The following is a 21,407-nucleotide window of genomic DNA, read 5'->3' on the forward strand; positions in this document are numbered from 1 at the left end:
GGTACATGACTGTGGAAACAGAGCCCTGAAACTATTAAAGGAGCCTCAAACAGAGGAACAAAGAAGACCTTTCCTAAAAATAATAAACAGTATATACCTAAAACCATCAACAAGCATCATATGCAATGGGGATAAATTAGAAGCCTTCCCAATAAGATCAGGAGTGAAACAAAAATGCCCATTATCACCTCTATTATTCAACATAGTACTAGAAACACTAGCAGTAGCAATTAGAGAAGAAAAAGAAACTGAAGGTATCAAAATAGGCAAGGAGGAGACTAAGCTATCACTCTTTGTAGATGATATGATTGTATACTTAAAAAATCCTAGAGAAAAAAACTTGTAGAAATAATCAACAATTTTATTAGAGTTTCAGAATACAAAACAAATGCACATAAATCATCAGCATTTCTATACATTTCCAACACATTAGAGCAGCAAGAGGTAGAAAGAGAAATACTATTTAAAATCACCCTAGACAATATAAAATACTTAGGAATCTGCCTACCAAAACAAACACAGGAATGATATGAAAACAACTACAAAACACTTTCCAAACAAATAAAACTGGATCTCAACAATTGGAAAGCCATTGATTGCTCATGGGTAGGACAAGCTAACATAATAAAAATGACCATTCTACCCAAATTAGTTTATCTATTTAGTGCCATACCTATGAAACTACCAAAAAACTTCTTTACTGAATTAGGAAAAAATATAACAAAATTCATTTGGAATAACAAAAGGTCAAGAATATCAAGGGAAATAAAGAAAAAAATGTGAAGAATGGGGGCCTAGCAGTACCAGATATTAAACTATATTATAAAGCAGCAGTTATCAAAACAATATGGTACTGGCTGAGAGACAGAAGGGAGGATCAGTGGAATAGACTTGGGGTAAATGACATCAGCAAGACAGTGTAGGATAAACCCAAAGAGCCCAACTTTTGGGACAGGAATCCACTATTTGACAAAAAATGCTGGGACATTTGGAAAACAATATGGGAGAGATTAGGTTTAGATCAACATCTCACACCCTACACCAAGATAAAGTAAGAATGGGTGAATGACTTGAATATAAAGAGGGAAACTATAAATAAGTTAAGTGAACACAGAATAGTTTACTTGTCAGATCTCTGGGGAAGGAAAGATTTTAAAACCAAACAAGAGTTAGAGAAAATTACAAAATATAAATTAAATGGTTGTTATTATATTAAACTAAAAGGCTTTTGTACAAACAAAAACAATGTAGTCAAAATCAGAAGGGAAACAACAAATTGGGAAAAAGTCTTTATAAGAAAAAACTCTGACAGGGGTCTAATTACTCAAATATACAAGGAGTTAAATCAATTGTATAAAAAATCAAGCCATTCCCCAATTGAAAAATGGGCAAGAGACATGAATAGGCAATTTTCAGGTAAAGAAACCAAAAGTATCAATAAGCACATGAGAAAGTGTTCTAAATCTCTAAAAATTAGAGAAATGCAAATCAAAACAACTCTGAGGTATCACCTCACACCTAGCAGATTGGCTAAAATGAAAGAAGGGGAGAGTAATGAATGCTGGAGGGGATGTGGCAAAATTGGGACATTACTGCATTGCTGGTGGAGTTGTGAACTGGTCCAACCATTCTGGCTGGCAATTTGGAACTATGCTCAAAGGGTATAAAAAATTTCCTGCTCTTTCATCCAGCCATACCGTTGTTGGTTTTGTACCCCAAAGAGATCATAAATAAACAGACTTGTATGAAAATATTTATAGCTGCGCTTTTTGTGGTGGCAAAGAACTGGAAAAGGAGGGTATGTCCTTCATATTGGGGAATGGCTGAACAAATTGTGGTACATGCTGGTGATGGAATACTATTGTGCTCAAAGGAATAATAAACTAGAGGAATTCCAGGTGAACTGGAAAGACCTCCAGGAACTGATGCAGAGCGAAAGGAGCAGAGCCAGAAGAACACTGTACACAGAAACTTATATACTATGGTAAAATCGAATGCAATGGACTTCTGTACCAGCAGCAATGCAATGACACAGGACAGCTCTGAGGGACTTATGGTAAAGAACACTACCCACATTCAGAGGAAGGTCTGCAGGAGAGGAAACATATAAGAAAAACAATTGCTTGTAAGCATTGGTTGAGGCGGACATGATTGGGGATGTAGACTTGAAACTACCACACCAATGCAACTAACAACAATTTGGAAATAGGTCTTGTTCAATGACACGTGTTAAAACCAGTGGAAATGTGCATCGGCCATGGGTGGGTGGAGTGTGGAGGGTGAAGGGGAATGTAGGAGCATGAATCATATAACCATGTTAAAAATGAATATTAATAAATGTTTTTTAAAAAGTGCCTATATCCTTTCAGGAGAAAATATGGTCATTTAATGAATAAGAATATTTCCAAGTATTAATAAAGAAAAGAGAGGACATAAACAGAAAATCTGATGTCCAAATGCAAAATTGAAGAGAAGTATAAAAAGGAAAATAACAAAAAGAAAAAAATGTAAAGGCTTCAATCAGGGTAAATTGTTTATATTCCTATATGAAAAGCTGATATCTATAACTCTTAGAAAAATGTTGTTACTATCATAGTAGTCAGAAGTATATATACACAGAGTGTATGGTACTAAGTTGTTTAGGATGACATGTAAAAAACCAACAAAATAGTAAGGTTAAAAAAGAGGATTGGATTGAACTAAGAGAAAAGGGAAGGAAGAAAGGAAATGACATGAGCTATATCACATAAAGAGGCACTTGAAAGGGGAGGATACTACTACAAGGAAGGGAGGATGAGGCTGGTGAAAGATAATACTTAAACTTTACTCTCATTGGAATTGCTTCAGAGGGGGAGAATAGCTAGATTAATTGGGGTACAGAATTTTATCTTACCCTATAGAGAAGTAGAAAGGATATAAGAAAGGGAGTCATGGGGAGGGGAGTAATATAAGGGAGAGGAAAGTCAGGGGGGTTAGTAACAGCCCCTATATAGAACAGGAGGGAAATAAGAAGGGAATTCATGGGAAGGGGAGTATAATAAGGGAAGGGGAAAGGCATAGTGATTATAAGGAAAACATTGGTGTGGAGGGAAAGAGTGACAGTAGAAATGCCAGGGTTAAAAGAGGTAATAAACATGGTGGGGTATACATAGATGGCAATCATAACTATGGATGTGCTTGGAATGAACTCACCCATAAAATGGAAGCAGATAGCAGAGTGGATTAAAAAACAGAATCCTAACATAGATTGTTTATGAGAAACACAGTTGAGGCAGGTAGACATACACAGAGTAAAGGTTAGAGGCTGGGTCAGAAACTATTTTGATTCAACTTGGATTATTTATCAACTTAAAGTACACATTGGAGACACCTTATTAAATGAGAACTCAAAGATCTGCAATACTGAAAGGAAATGGTACCTTATATTCTTTATGCTTTTCACTTTCTCACTATGAAGATAAAACAAAATGTCAATAATTATCTGTATAAATCAGCTTATTTCCTTTTTGTCTACTCAAAGATAACTTCAATATATACATTTACCTTCTCATAAAGATGAGATAAAAAAGATGATAGAGATTAGGAAAGCATATGGTTTTATCCTATTCTGGGATATCTTATTCTTGTTCGTTTTGGCGAACACATGGTAAGAGTTCCCGAGAACACCAAAAGGGACTGTTTCCTTCCCCCTCTCCACTCATGCCTCAGGACATTTCTCATATCACCCACTCCTCTGTCTAGTAGTCCAAAGGGAAAGCTTCCTCCCTTTCCTGTTTGGGGTAAGGTTTAAGATATTACATATGTGGTGTGACCAGCTATGTTTCTAGACTACTGATGATGACCTTTGTTACTCAGTTCCTGAAAGGGAGATGATAGATTTAACATGTAAAATGACATTTTTTGGACATAATTTCTATAGGAATTTGTTTTGCATGACTATGTAAATCATTGCAAATTTCTTTTTTTTTATTAGGAAGAGGGAGTTAATGGAAAGGAAGAGTAAATAAATATTCTGAATGACCAAAGCAAGAATTATGCCACAGTGTACACATTCTAAAATAAATTGACACAGACTAAATGCACCTGTTTCTATTACTTGATTTTTTTCCAGGGAACCAAATTTTTACTCTCATTTCTCTTATTCACTTGTTCACTATGGTGGGACTTTATGGAACACTTGGTAGTTCTTTTTACTAAATTTTGAAGGCAACTCATAAGATGTACTTCCAAGGTTAGCAGCATTTCCCCCCTTGAAATTACAACCTAAGAAAAAAGGGCATAAAAGTAATTAATTTTGCATTATTGATATTTTTCTTAATCCTAATGGAAATGAGATATTCACTCATTAAATAGAAGGGATTCCTAACAAATAAAACTGCACAAAATGAATTATTCTTTTCTCTTTTTGTGAAGGTACTCACTTAGAGCACAAATAACTACTTAGACTATTTCAAGGAGTCCCCTACACTTGAAATGAGGTTGCATTTCATGACCTCTAATATCCCTTCTATCATTCTATAATTTCTTTCCTTTGCTCAACTTTTCTAGTTATGTTCTCTGGTGACTTTTGTAGTATTTTACCTTTTTGGTTAATTACAAAGCAATTTTTTTCTTGCAAACTTCTTCATTTAATATGATACTTTTCTGTGTGCTTACTATTGCATTTACCATTGCTTATCTATGGCTGGGGGAGGTGAATAAGCATTTATGAAGTGTCTATGATGTGCCACACATGTGCTAAGCATTTCACTGTTTTCTCACTTAATTTTCATAAACTCCTATGAAGTGATATTACTATTCCTAATTTATAGTTGAGGAAACTGAGGCAGACAGTAGTTAAATGCCTTGTCAGAGGTCACATGTTTAGCAAATGCATGAGAGTAGGATTAATATCAGATCTTGATGCTAGGGCCAGCACTTCTCCTGCTGCACTATTTATCAGTCTCTCTACCATGCTATAAGGTTCAATTATTGGGTGGCATATAAGTTTTAGAATCTTGAAGAGCTGGCTTCAGATCAAAATGTTTCCAAGCAAGTCAATTAATATCCCTGAGTTTGGGGTTTTTCATTTGTAACATAAGAATACCAAAATAATTATTATCATTAGTGTCATTAATAAATGAAAATAAAATATTTTAAAATATTTTTATTTATTTAAATACTCAAGCAAACCCTTTATTTATTTATTTATATTTATTTAAAATTTAAAAATATTTATTATTCAATAAAAATAAAAAATATTTTTTCAAAAAAAGACAATACATTTTCTTAAGTGTAGGAGATACAAAGTAAGGCAAAAATAACATTTTCTGATCTTATGGATTTCTCATTCTAATAGGGAATTGTTAGTGTTTAGGTATATAAAAGACATATGCAGAGGCAATGGAAGCTACTCTCAGAGCACATGATTACAGAAGGATAGATACTAGTAGATGTGAGAAGCTGTGAAAGCTTCTTCAAGAATGTTTAATTTGAGCTGAGACCGAAAAAAAGCCATTAGGAAAAATTAGATAATGTTATGTAAAACATTTTAAAACTAATGTCTCACCCACACACTTACACGCAGGCACAAATATGCCAGTCTCTTTTACAGTAAATTTAACAATCACAAAAGATACAGAACAATAAGACTTAAATCATACAAAGCATCTAATTCAAGTGATAAGAAGAAAATTATCTTTAACAAAATAACATCAATGAATTATTTGTTACATATCTTCTGTAAAGATGTAGCTTGCAGGCCTAAACCTTGCCTGGAAACTCAAGCCTCAAGTAGGGGAAGTAGATACACCTCCAACTCCCCGCCTCCCTTTGGCAGTTCAAGATTCTGGGACTTGGTCTTACTGAAAATGTTTGTGGACCTATAGCTGCTTATCTGACAAGCTTTTCCAGGGCTGAACTTGATATCAAATGAGAATAACTTCACAGGAAATTGATGACTTTAGCTGTTTGAGATTTATCCTCCAAACAAGGATGATTAATTAGCTCAGAATGACTTCAAATATGATTGCTTTCTCTCAGGATCCTAACTGCCTTTCAGGCAATCAAGTTGGAAGTTGGCTTAGGTATATATATATATAATCAGACCTAAATAATTTAAGTTAAGTTAAAGGATTCTCACACCCAATTACTTAACTAAAACAAAGGTTTAATAACTTGGGGGGTTTGGGGTAGATTGTATGTACAAGCAAGATGGAAAGGTAAAATCTTTCTAGTTATTTTTGATGTTATCAGAACAGCTTCTCCCCTAATAGGGAAAGCCCCAACAGAGATTTTCTTTCCCTAACTACCTCACAAGCTAATCTGTTTCTCTATATTAACTAGGAATAAATGCAGGATAGTTAAAAGTACCTTGATTGGAGATTTGTAGATTCAGGATTTGTTGAGATACTGTTAGCTGAATTTCTTTGCAGCAATAACTAAATCAAAGGTCAGTTTGAGATAGTTACTATGATTGTTTCTCTGGGTAAACAGTATAATCCACTAAGCTCCTTAGGTGAGAGTTAAGTGAGGCTTCAAAGAGAAGTAATAAACCCACTACCTCATTCACCCAGCATCCTGTTCCCCCAAAGAGTGTTACTCAAGCTTGGAGTGCTGCTTTTATACCCACATTCTTAATTGTCCCAACTATCCCTCTCCTGGGGTTTTATGGGGTAATTTACCCCTCTTAAGATTCTTCCAGCTACACTTCTTTGTTCTTTTTGCTGTGTATCTATGAATATTTTTGCTGTCACTGTAAAACTTTTACATTTCTAAGTAGTGTGGGCATTGTTATTTATGGATTATTTCTTTGATACTAATCACTTCCTATATGCTACTTTATATTTCTTTGTATTTTTCATGTTTTTCATTTTATTCTAAAATAAAATTCAATTACAATAATATAATCTGACTTCATTCAACAGCTCCCCATGATCTTGAATTCAGAAAATCCCTTCTCTAATAATAATATTCTATTCTTCCATTACTTCTTTTTCCTCCTGTTTCCCACATTTCTCCTTTGTCCTTACTGCCGTTTAATCATTTCATTTCTTCTTCTTCTCTCAGTGGATCATTTCTCCATCCCATTTCTCAACTAAGTTGAAAAAGTCAACTAAGGGAAGCCAAGTTGGAGGAATAAACCAGAGTAGCTCCAGGTCACCATGAAAATCCTTTCCAAATAATATTAAACTATCACCACAAAATGAATACAGGATTAAAAAAACCAATAAGGAGACAGAGTGAAACAACTTTCAAGAAAAGATAAACCCAAAAGGTAGTCAAAGAACATCTGGGGCTCTGAGGTAAAAGGGGAACAGAATCAGCAAGAGACTATAGTAAGGAGTAAAGAGTAAGCAAAGAGCAAGCCACACACTCCCGCCCCAAATCTGCTATTCCAGGTTCAGAACAAAGCCAACATTCAGACCATGAGATATTGCCTGGGCAAGTAGTGGTTGAAGACAACCCATGCCCCTTAAAATTTCTAACCCATGGAGAAGTCTGGAGTCCTAGGCCAGAACATTCTTTGCTGAAGTGGGCTGATCTGTGTGGGCCCAGAGTAAAGCCAGGAATACTGGGCTTGGGATAAGGACGTAGTTCATAGTTTAGGGGGTACTGAGGTGCAGCCCAGATCTTTTTGCCTAAAGTTCAAAGCAGAGATCCAGGATAGAGAAATCAAGAGTATGCCAGATTAGAAAAGGTACACAGTGAGACCAAAAACTTACATCTATGCCTGAGGGTACAATTTAAGTGGTTCCTGACCTGATCAAGATCAAAACAAGGCCAAAAGCCTACAACCAATCCTAAAGTAAGTCTTTGAGTTATCAGGAACATAACTCCAAGAACAGAAACTGGTAAAAACTTAGAAAATACACTGTGAATAGAATCAAGGAAAGACTGAAGTTTAAAAAGGATACCCCAATTTCCCAGAAACCAAAACCTACCTATAATTAGGAAAAATAAGCAAACAATAAAAAAGCACCTAACTCCAAGGAATTTTTATGGAGATGAAAAGCAAAGTGTAGAGAAGGGAAAGCAAAAGAAACACAAGCAAAATCCAAAAGAAAAATATCAATTGTACACAGATTCTGGAAGAGCTCAAAAGACTTCAAAAACCAATTAAGAGAGGTGAGGAAGAGTGGGGAAGAGAAATGAAAGTGCTGTAAGGAGAAATGAAAGTGCTGCAAGAAGAAATGGGCCAGTTGAAAAAGGAGAACCAAAAACTGACAGAGGAAAATCAGGTCTTTGGAATCAGAACTGACCATATAGAAACTAATTATTTCATGAGAAATCAAAAACTAATAAAGCAGAATAAAAGCAATGAAAAAAAACATGAAATATCTTGTTGAATAAACAAATGATCTAGTAAAATAGATCTAGGACAGACAATCTGAGAATTATTAGACTACATGAAAGCCAGGATCAAGAAAAAATCTTGTATAACATATTACAAAAAATTATCAAAGTAAACTCCCCAGAGATCTTTGAATAAGAAAATAAAATTAAAATTGAAAGAATTCACAGATTACTTCCAGAAAGAAATCCTCAAATGACAACTTCCTGGAATGTAATAGCTATATTCAAGAGGCACCAAGTCAAGGAGAAAATACTTCAAACAACTAGAAAGAAACAATTCAAATACTATGAAGCTATAATCAGGATCACAGTGGACATAGTAGCTTCTACATTAAAGAATGGAAAGGCGTGGGATATGAAATTAAGGAAGATGAATGAGTAGGGCTTACAACACAGAGTCACTTATCCAGCAAAACTGAGTATATTCTTTCTGGGGAAAAATGGACATTCAATAAGTTGGAAGATTTCCTACAATTTCTGAGCAATAAGTAGACCTAAACAAAAAAATTTGTAGTCTAAATGTGAGACATAAGAGAAGACCAAAAAGGTAAATAAGAAAGAGAAAATTTAAGGTACTCAAAAAGGTTAAAGTGTTTATATATCTACATGTAAAGGGGATAGCTGTAATTCACAAAAATTACTCTTAGTAGTAGTGAATATAGAAGGAATTTATTCAGAAAGAGGGTGGGGAAGTAAACTGATTATGATATGAAGTATAAGATATGATGATAGGATGTGTATGTAAATGTGAAGATATTAAATGCTATATATGTATATGTGATATATATATATACATATGAATAACATGTAAAAAATCAAGGAGTGAAAGAGATTGTTGCACTGAGAGAAAAGAGAATGGAATATAGAATAGAGTAAATTATATAACATAAAGAGGTGTGATAAATCATTATAGAGAAGGAAAGATAAGGGTGGTGATGGGCAATGCTTAAACCTCATAAAGGGCTCTGAGAGGGTAAAACAAGTATACTTAGTGAGGAATAGATTTTTATCTTAACCCATAGAGAAGTAGAAGGGGAATAAGGAAAGGGAAAAGGGAGGTAATTGGAGGGAGAGGGAAGTGGGTGGGTGACAAAAGAGCAAAACATTGGTGGGGAGGAACAGAGAGAAAAGTAGTAGAGCAGTATTTAAAGAGGATAATATGATGTATGTCAATACACAGTCAGTTATCATAATGCTGAATGTGAATGGTATGAACTCATCCATTAAACAGAAATGGATAGGAGAGTAGATTAAAAAACAGAATCCTACTATATGTTGTTTACAATAAACACATTTGAGGCAGGGTGACACATACAGATTGAAGGTATTAGGCTAGAGAGAATTTACTATAAATCATCTAAAGTTAAAAAAAGCAGGAGTAGCGATCATAATACTAGACAAAGCTAAAATAGAAATTGATCTGTTTAAAAGAGATAAGGAAGGAAATTACATTCTGTTAAAGTGTACTTTAAGCAATGAAGTAATATCATTACTAAACACTTATGTACCAAATGGAATAGCATCTAGATTTCTAAAGGAAAAATTAAAGGAACTCAAGGAGGAAACTGATAGTAAGATCATATTAGTTGAGGCTTTTAACCTTCCCCTTTCAGAACTAGATGAATGGAACCAAAAAATAAATAAGAAAGAAATAAGGAAAGTGAATGAAATGCTAGAAAAAAATAGAGTTAATAGATATATGGAGAAAACTGAACAAGGATAAGAAGAAATTTACCTTCTTCTCAGCAGTACATGGTACATATACAAAGATGGACCATATACTAGGGCATAGAAATATTGCAAACAAATGCAGAAAAGCAGATATAATTAATAAAACTCTTTTAGATTATAATGTGATAAAATTATGCTTAACAAGGGTCCATGGAAAGGCAAATTTAAAATGAATTGGAAACTAAATAGTCTAATTCTTCAAAACTGGTGGGTTAAAAAATAAATCATAGAAACAATTATGGACTTCATTAAATAGAATGGCAATGATGAGACATCATATCAAAGCCTATGGTATACAGCAAAAGCAGTACCCAAGGGATAAATGTATATCTTTGAGTGACTATAGCAACAGAATTTGGAGAGAAATGATCAATGATTTGGGCTTTTAACTTAAAATGTTAGAAAAAGAACAAATTAAAACTCCCCGATAAAAACTAAATGAGAAATCCTAAAAATCAAAGGTGAAGTTAATAAAATTGAAAGTAAAATAACTATTGAATTAATGAATAAGATTAGGAGCTGTTACTTTAAAAAACAAATAAAATAGATGAAGTACTAGTTAATATAATAAAAAAGAAGAGAATCAAATTAATAGTATCAAAGATGAAAAAGTTGATCTCACCTCTAATGAAGAGGAATTTAAGGTAATTATTAAGAACTATTTTGCCCAATTATATGGCAATGCATATGACAATCTATGTAAAATGGGTGAATATTTACAAACATATAAATTGCTTATATTAACAAAAGAAGAAAAAAAGTACTTAAATAATTCCATATCAGAAAAAGAAATTGAACAAACCGTTAATGAACTTCCTAATAAAAAATCCCCATGACCAGATTGATTCACAATTGAATTCTATCAAACATTTAAAGAACAAGTAATTCCAATATTATACAAAGTACTTAACAAAACAAACTAAGAAGGAGTCTTGCCAAATTCTTTTTATAACATAAATATGGTACTGATTTCTAAGTCAAGGAGACTAAAAATGGAGAAAGAAAACTATAGACCAGTCTCCTTAATGAATGTAAATGCAAAAATATTAAATCAAATATTAGCAGAAAGACTACAGCAAGTTATCATGAGGATTATTCACTATGATCAGGCAAGATTTATACCAAGAATGCAAGTGTAAGATTTAAATTTAGGTTTTTACTCAATATGAGAGTTATAAAAGTGGTCATCATTTATAAAATATTAACACCTAAGTCAAAATGACTGTTAGCAGCTTTTATTTATATCAAGGTAGAAAAAGTGAAAGTGGAAAATGTAGAAAAGAAACAGAACTTTGACAAGCCTACCTGACCTAAATGCTTCTCCAGTGAAGTATGGCTCAGCCCCAGACAAGGGCTTCCTCAAGTCCTAATCTCTATGTGAAAGTCTGTTTGCCTCCAGCAAACCAATGCAGAATCCAAGGAAAGAGTCGCTCCACAAGCAAAGGCAACAAAGAGAGTCAAGGAAGCAGTCTCTCCAAAAACCAAGGAAGGGAATCTTGTAACATGTTCTCCTAGTTCCACTTATTTCACTCTGTGTCAATTTCCACAGATCTTTCCAGCTTTTATGAAATCATCTTGCTTCTCACTTCTTATAGCAAAATAGTTTTCTATCACCAATATGTACCACAATTTGTTCAACTATTTCACAACTGATGGACATCTCTTCAATTTCCAATTCTTTGCCACTACAAAAAGAACAGCTGTAAATGTAAATATTTTTGTACAAATAGGTCCTTTTCCCTTTTTTATTATCTCTTTGGGATATAGATCCAGTGGTGGTATTAATCAGAAAAAAGTGTATGAACAGTTTTATAACCCTTTGGGAATAGTTTCCGAATTGCCCTCCTGAATGTTTGGATCACTTCACAAACTCCAATACATTAGTGTCCCAATTTTGCTACATTCCCTCCAAACTTTATTACTTTCCTTTACTGTCATGCTAGTCAATCTGATAGGCATGAGTACTGTTTTAATGTGTATTTCTCTAATGTGAATTAGAATATTTTTTTCAAACAGTTACTAATGGCTTTGATTTCTTTATCTGTGAAAACTTGGCTATTCTCAGCAATGCAAAGATTTCATACAATTGTATAAGACTTATAATGCAGAGTACTATCCACTTCCAGAGAAAGAACTGTTGGAATTGTCTTTCATATCAGGGTATTTATGGCTTTATTTTGAGATTTTGGTTTTTTATGACTTTGCCGTTAAAACAGTGAACAATATTGGAGTGGGTTTTGCATGACAATAAAAATAAAAATTTAAAAATGGATAGGTTAAAGAACAAATCACAGAAACAATTACTGATTTCATTGAAGAGAATGACAATGAGGAAACAACATTTTGAAATTTATGAGATACAGCCAAAACAATACACAGGGGAAAATAAATTTATATTCCTAAATGCTTAAATTATGACCAGACAAGAGATAGAGAACATTACAAGATATAAAATGAACAATTTGGTTATGTTAATTAAAATGTTTTGTACAAACAAAATGAAAGCAATAAAGATTAGAAGGGAAACTACAAACTGAGAAAAAGTTTTATAACAAATTTCTCTGACAAAGGTCTCACTTCTCAAATATATTAAAGTAAAATATATTTTTGTATCAATTTGCTTGTGTTTATCTGTAATTTCCCGATCTTCTACCAATTCACATAAGAGTGAGGGTGCAGTGTCAATTTTTACCCTTTTGCTTACATAGAATTCAAGTGTTTTCCAATTATACGAGATAAAATTCTATAATTTCCTTTCTTCTGCCAACTCAGTTTATTATTTATTCTTCCCTTCTCTATTCTTTAAAAAAAGTTTCATTACAATATAATTGAATAATTCATAAACATTCAATTTCCCTTTATGAACTAATGATAATAGGATATCATGTATTTTTTTTTTACATTTTACTTTAAGGATTTCCTAGTTTATTACTTTACCCCCACCTTTTATATTTCTTTGAATGCCTGTGTCTGAACTTTAATGTGTCTGCATCAGTGATGGGCAAACTGTTCCCCTCAGGCCAGATCTAGGCCCTGACACTATACCCCCACATCCAGATAGAATGATTAGGGAATTGCTTAAGGTAGTGATGGGCAAACTATGGCCTGGATCTGGCCTACGGGGATAGTTTGCCCATCACTGGTCTACAGAGTTCTGGTCTTTCTATCTGCAATGTTTAGAAATTCCATATTTGATTAAAGGTACACTTTTTCTGCCCTGTAGGATTATATTATATTATATAATAAAGAATTCTTTTTTTTTTTACATTTTTAAACCCTTAACTTCTGTGCATTGGCTCCTTGGTGGAAGAGTGGTAAGGGTGGGCAATGGGAGTCAAGTGACTTGCCCAGGGTCACACAGCTGGGAAGTGTCTGAGGCTGGATTTGAACCTAGGACCTCCTATATCTAGGCCTGGCTCTCAATCCAGCTGCCCCCTATAATAAAGAATTCTTGAAGTCAGGTCTCCCTGATTCCAATATCAGGCTTCAGAATTCACTCTCACCTTAGTTTTTGCATAGTAGCCTCTATTTTTTAAAAGAAAATAAATGCTTTAAGAGATCACAGCCAGATAATTTTATTTTAATTCATAAAGATAAGCTTATTTATACAACATATGGGTGTATTTTGCAAAAATAAAACAAGTATCACAACATGATGAACATGGAAATATGTATTATATGGTACTATATTTACTACTCATATAGAATTACTTGCTTTTTGGGGGATGGGGAAGAGTGGGAGGGAGGTAGAAAATATGGATTGCAAAGTGTCAGCAAATGAATATTAAAAATTGTACCTATATCTAATCTGGAAAAATAAAAGGCAAAGCTTTTAAAAAATAGATAAGGGGCAGCTGGGTAGCTCAGTGAATTGAGAGTCAGGCCTAGAGATGGGAGGTCCTAGGTTCAAATCCAGCCTCAGACACTTCCCAGCTGTGTGACCCTGAGCAAGCCACTTGACCCCCATTGCCCACCCTTACCACTCTTCCACCTAGGGGCCAATACCCAGAAGTTAAGGGTTTTTTAAAAAGTCATAAAAATAGATAAAACTTCTCTACTTGACCCAGATAGCTTAGAAAAGTTCCCTTTCCATGCACTGTTAACATCAGGAGAAAACATGACATGTATGAATCAAATCAATTACCACTCTGCTGTATTCTCCTAAAGTATTAGTCTTCAATTAATGAAACACTTTAAAAATAAAGGATTACAAATATCAGTGGGAGTTTTAGACATTAAAGGACTAAGTAAAAAAAATGCTATTTTTGGGAACCAATTATTATATTATCACAATAATATGACCTTTGTGCATATATTATATATAGATATATAGACACATATGCAACTCATATATATGTATATGTATGTGTATATATGTATATATATACACACACATACACACATGTGTCACTTTCCCCTTCAATTAGCTAAACTTCTTTGTGTCATCCAACATGCTACTCCCATCCCAGTTCCCCACTGTCATATGTCACTTAAGTCCTTCTCAATTTATTCACATAAACTCCAAACTGGACATATTCAGAATATAAAAATGGCTTTCTTAGAAACATAGCTTCATTTCGTCCTTTCACTTTTTACCTTGTATTAGAATTATTTACCTCCAGGTCCTATTTTCTTGACTAAGCTGTAGCTGACACATGAGGCAGGTTCTTAGTGAAGTCAAAGAGAAGAATGATATCTCCAGGTAAACTGACTAGCTGAGTGGCCCCCATCAAATTTCTTAACCTCTTTCTTTCTTTTTTTTATATAATGCTTTATTGAGAAAGAAATTGGTGGGGGAGGGGGAACACTCTCTCAAGTCATTGACTTAAGACAACTGTCCTAACCTCTTTTTCCCTACTAAGCACAGAGACTGACAATGTATTACTAGAAAGTAGTCTGTAGACTAAATTTAAGCCAGGCCCCATGTTTGCATCTTTTTCTCTGAGAATCTCCTCCTCACCCAAACAGAGGGTAGAGATAACATTATCCTAAAGTGTCTGATAATACTCACTGCCAATCGATTTCTCTTTTTTTTCCTGATATATTGAACTGAATTCTGATTTAGAGTATATGTACTAGGGGTCATTAGCAGAATAGAACTCTTTTATAAGTCTGTTTGTGTTTATGTTTTTACACATAATCCTGAAGGAAATCCAGAATTGAGTCCTGGTTCTATCAATGTATTAGGTGTTGGTGACCATTGATGCCAGCTGACTTAAATTTAACCCATAGACTACTTTGTAACTGTGGGAAGCCAAGAAGAGAACAGATAAAAATCTGAGACTCCTCTTTTTTTTTAATTTAAACATTTATTAATATTCATTTTTGACATGGTTACATGATTCATGCTCCTACTTTCCTCTTCATCCCCCACACTCCCCCCACCCATGGCCAATGCACTCCTCTTTTGACCACTTTTGTGATCCACACCCTCTCTTGTTGAAAAGTATTGTGGCCTTATTAGAAAACTGTAAGTTCCTAGATCTCGAGATGTAATGATACATTTTTGGTTTCTTCTATCCCTAGTAGTAGAGGATTTGAATAGGCAAGATAATTTGAATACCTTTCTCATTCCAGGAGCAAAATGAATTGAGATATTATATTTTGGGTAACCCTAAGTTGCTTAGCACAGTGTCTTTACATGATACAAATAATTGCTACACATAGCATAGACGAGTCTACTTACCTGAATTAACAAGGCACCCCAAGGAAGAGAGGAAATAAAACATGCAAGGTTAGGCAAACCACTAGCACCACCATCTCAATCAGAATTTCATTTCATTTTCTAATGGAGACATATGATATCGTAGGGCCCAAAAGTCTTGAGAATAAAAATCCTTACCCTTGAGAATACATCCTTCCTCTTCCAAAAAAAATAACACAACTTCCTTATCATCTCCACTATCAACAATTGCTGGGGGCAGCTGGGTAGCTCAGTGAAGTGAGAGTCAGGCCTAGAGACCGGAGGTCCTAGGTTCAAACCCAGCCTCAGCCACTTCCCAGCTGTGTGACCCTGGGCAAGTCACTTGACCCCCATTGCCCACCCTTACCAATCTTCCACCTATGAGACAATACACCGAAAAGTACAAGGGTTTAAAAAAAAAAACAATTGCTGACCAGTTGCTACCAACAATTTGTTAGCGTCAAGGATTCTTGGGATTGGCAGTACTTCCCAGACACTAGTCCAACTGTCAGCCTAGCATTTTTAGCAATCATCTGTGGAAGCAGCTTTTGTTAAGAAAGGGTTCGTTGTCCTCACCAACTTCCCTACATAGATCAAAGAAGCTTGCCTAGTTAAACCCAAAAGGCACTGATGAAGAATCAAGAAGCAACAGGTGACAACAAAGTTAAACTTCTTCCACCACCATAACCACCATTTTTCCCTCAGATAATGATGGAAACAACCAGGAATTAGAACTCAATAGCCTCAAGAATATTAATGCTTCTAGACTACTGTCTTCAAGCATCATCCTAGGAAATAAGAAAATGTCAATTTACAACTAACCCTGAAGCTATGATAACCATAGAAAATAAAGACTTAAAAAAGAGAGTTCTTGGGGGCAGCTGAATGGCTCAGTGGATTGAAAGTCAGGCCTAGAGATGGGAGGTCCTAGGATCAAAACTGGCCTCAGACACTTCCTAGTTGTGTTACCCTGGGAAAGTCACTTGACCTTGTGTAGCCCTTACCACTCTTCTGCCTTAGAGAAAATACACAGTAGTGATTCCAACATGGAAGGTAAGGGTTTAAAAAAAAAGAAAGAAAAGAAAGTCCTTGTATCCAAAGACCTTATCACTATCATATGCTTCAATATTAAAGACTGATATAATTTTACAATTGGAAATTATATTAATGAAGATATACTTGGCTATTTTAGCCTGAGAATCATAAAATTTTTCCATTTGACTTGTAACTGAAACTTTTCATATGTTAAGTCTCCCACATTTGAATGTTAATTCCTGGATACATCTAATTACTTTTTTTTAATATGTATCTTCACAACCTAACTGAGTGTTGGCACATAGTAAAGCTTAATAAATATTTTATTCATTTATTCATAGTAACTGCTCATTCATTCAACATTGTTGTTGATAAATTAATAAAGCTGGGTATAAATGTTTAAGATTAGGTATTATTAGGAGGCTTATTTCTGTTTATATACACAAATTTACACCCTACTTTATTAATTTATCTACAATATTATTCAAGAAATATTTTACATTTTTTACTAGGGACAAGAATCTGCTGGGTAAGTAAGGAGATAATAAAATAAAAAATTTATCTGTCCCTATGAAGCTAACAAATTTGAAGGAGCTATGAAATACATACAAGTAAATATAATGCATTTATAACACACATTGTCTGAAGAAACTGCAAACAATGAACTCTGACAATGAAAATGAAACATTAGTGATAACTCTGTTGATAACGTAATTTTGTTGCATGTCTAACATTTAAGACAAATAATTGTTTATTTTACAAATGAGTTTTGTTCAGATTCAAGTTGTATTGAGAGGAAATAATTTTTCTAGGTTCCAACAATGCTAATACTTGAATTAGATTTAGAACTGAGTGCCTACAGGCTCAAAGTATGTTTCTTGAATCTTTGGGAATCTCCATATTTTCACTTCTTGATATCTGGTTCCTATTGTGTCAGCATAGCTCATTGATGGATGAAGGAATAATGTAAAACAAAGATCAATATATGCATGTTCCTGAATGATATCCAATCTGACTTTTAAAAAAGTTTAAGAACATGTTGCCATGTTTTCTCTGAAAATGTTAAAGGAAAAAATATGAATGTTCCAGTACTATGTAAATTTATCAAGGAACCTGTGAATTGGTAAATATAATCAAGTAAAAAGAATAATAATAAACAATTTAAAATTATTTTCTTTACCGCTTTCAGTTGACACTTTAATAACTTTTAAGTATATTAAATTATTGCCCTTAACTGTTTTGAAAAGCATTATCTAAAGTTACCATCATCATGATGCCTAAAGAAATATCCACTTTTGTTTAGTACTATATGAGAATTACACAAATAATCCCACACTTATCTGGCTCTTGTTATAAGAAGTATCTAAAAGTGAAAGACAATATTTATGTACAGAATATCGCCCAAGTGAATAGTTATATGATACCATATTCTCCATGATATTGTACATGAAATACAACCTTTCCCTCCTATTATATATACAAGAGTCCTAGGTCCCTCCTATTTTTCACATTATTTTTACTGGACTTCTCCATCTCCCTTCTCTTGTGTCAAACAAAAATTTAATCCTGTTAGACTGTAAACTCCTTCATAGTAGCAAATTTGTACTTCATCTTTGAATCCCTAATAATTAGCATAGTATCTAATCCACAATTAGAAGTTTTAGTAAATATTTTTGAATCACTGTTGAATGTTATAATAATTATAGCTTTACTTTTCTATTCATTTGTAAGAGAAAATTTTTCCTAAATAAAAATAACTAGCTTACAAAGACATCCATTTAAAAATAAAACCTTACATTATTTAGAAAGGTAATTGTAGGAATAGATGAATCACTATATCTATCTTTCTGTCTATCTATCTATCTATCTATCTATCTATCTATCTATCTATCTATCTATCTACCTGTGTGTGCATATGAGTCATAATTCATATAAATATAGTTCTGTTTCTATATACAAATTTATTATAACTGTGAATTTTACATATATATGTATAAGAAAAAATCTTTTGTGTGTGCATATATATATAGATATATAGATAGATAGATAGATATCTGGATGCACACATGCATGCCTATATATATATATGTGTATATATATATATAAAATCAACATCATATATGGCTATATCTTTCCATATAATCTGTTGCTCTATCATCGACACATTATTAGCTTGTATATGTTGTATCTCTAGATGTTTCAATATACACACAAATATGTATGTATATCCATACATATGTGTATATATGTATATTTTTTCAATGAATACATTATTTCATAATGTTCCATTGCGTTTTTTAGACACTCAAGGTGATGAGCCGCAAGAAAACAACATATTCTAATTCCCAATAATATCTAAAATATATAGATAATCAAGTGAAATGTTTATTTATGAGTGACACCTGAAGTTGTACTGAATGTATGTTGATTTAATATTTTAATTCTTGGTGATCTAGCATAACACAACTCATAAAACCAAGCATGATCATATTCTAGTTAATAATAATATTATATATATACTGTTCTTTGATTTGTAAGTGGATAGGGCATTAGTTTTAATCAATTCAACCCCCTCATTTTCCAGGTAGGAATACTAAGGTCCAAAGGCATTAAATTAAGTGACCAAGGTCAGACAGGTAAAAATTGGAGAAATGAGATTTGAACCCAAGTCTTCTGAATCTGAATTAATTTTTATATCTGCTATATATTTGCTATATTCTTCATTCTTTTATAACTATTATTCTATTCATTTGTATAACTCTGAAGCAGGTGGTACAGTTCACAGAGTAATTTTTTGAAGATCATATCTCTCTACTGACATGTCCTACCGATATAAATATATCAATATTACTACTTTTTATAAATTGCTTAATTCATAAGATAGAAATCACAGCACCAAACCCACAGATTTGTTATAAGGCTTAAACAATATACTTAGTCTGCTACTACTAACTATAAAGATGACTATTGCTACTGCTGCTGCTATTGCAACTGCTACTACATAGCATTTCAAAATGTTTTGTAACAATACTTTGTCATTGAAATCATACATAACCAATTATCATTCAAAACAAGGGAAGGTACAGTATAGGCTTCTACAACTTCCAAGGGACCAGTTTTAGCTTTGAAAGAAATGAACATGTTATATTTAACAATTTACTATCTATAATATTGTTATATGGTGGCTCCATCATTTTTTAAACATTTATTAATATTCATTTTAACATGATTCATGCTTCTCCTTTCCCCTTCACCCCCCCCCCCCCGCACTCCCTCCACCCATGGCCGATGCGCATTTCCACTAGTTTTGTCATGTGTCCTTGATCAAGACCAATTTCCAAATTGTTGGTAGTTGCATTGGTGTGGTAGTTTCGAGTCCACACCCTCAATCATGTCCACCCCGACCCATGCGTTCAAGCAGTTGTTTTTCTTATATGTTTCCTCTCCTGCAGTCCTTCCTCTGAATGTGGGTAGCGTCTTAACCATAGATCCCTCAGAATTGTCCTGGGTCATTGTATTGCTGCTGGTACAGAGGTCCATTACATTCAATTTTACCACAGTATATCAGTCTCTGTGTACAGAGTTCTTCTGGATCTGATTCTTTCGCTCTGCATCTGTTCCCGGAGGTCTCTCCAGTTCGGCTGGAACTCCTCCAGTTTATTATTCCTTTTAGCACAATAGTATTCCATTACCCGCATATACCACAGTTTGTTCAGCCATTCCCCAATTGAAGGACATACTCTCCTTTTCCAATTTGTTGCCACCACAAAAAGCGCAGCTATAAATATTTTCGTACAAGTCTGTTTATCTATGATCTCTTTGGGGTACAAACCCAACAATGGTATGGCTGGATCAAAGGGCAGGCATTCTTTTATAGCCCGTTGAGCATGATTCCAAATTGCTGGCCAGAATGGCTGGATCAGTTCATAGCTCAACCAGCAATGCATTAATGTCCCAATTTTGCCACATCCCCGCCAACATTCATTACTCTCCCCTTCTTTCATTTTAGCCAATATGCTAGGTGTGAGGTGATACCTCAGGGTTGTTTTGATTTGCATTTCTCTAATTTTTAGTGATTTGGAACCCTTTCTCATGTGCTTATTGATACTTTTGATTTCTTTACCTGAAAACTGCCTATTCATGTCTCTTGCCCATTTATCAATTGGGGAATGGCTTGATTTTTTATACAATTGCTTTAACTCCTTGTATATTTGAGTGATTAGACCCCTGTCAGAGTTTTTTGTTATAAAGATTTTTTTCCCAATTTGTTGTTTCCCTTCTGATTTTGACTACATTGTTTTTATTTGTACAAAAACTTTTTAGTTTAATATAATCAAAACCATTTAATTTACATTTTGTAATTTTCTCTAACTCTTGCTTGGTTTTAAAGTCTTTCCTTTCCCAGAGATCTGACAAGTATACTATTCTGTGTTCACTTAGCTTGTTTATAGTTTCCCTCTTTATATTCAAGTCATTCACCCATTCTGAATTTATCTTGGTGTAGGGTGTGAGATGTTGATCTAGACCTAATCTCTCCCATATTGTTTTCCAAATTTCCCAGCAGTTTTTGTCAAATGGTGGATTCATGTCCCAAAAGTTGGGCTCTTTGGGTTTATCATACACT

The sequence above is a fragment of the Gracilinanus agilis genome, chromosome 1, assembly GCF_016433145.1.
Source record: "Gracilinanus agilis isolate LMUSP501 chromosome 1, AgileGrace, whole genome shotgun sequence".
NCBI lineage: Eukaryota > Metazoa > Chordata > Mammalia > Didelphimorphia > Didelphidae > Gracilinanus > Gracilinanus agilis.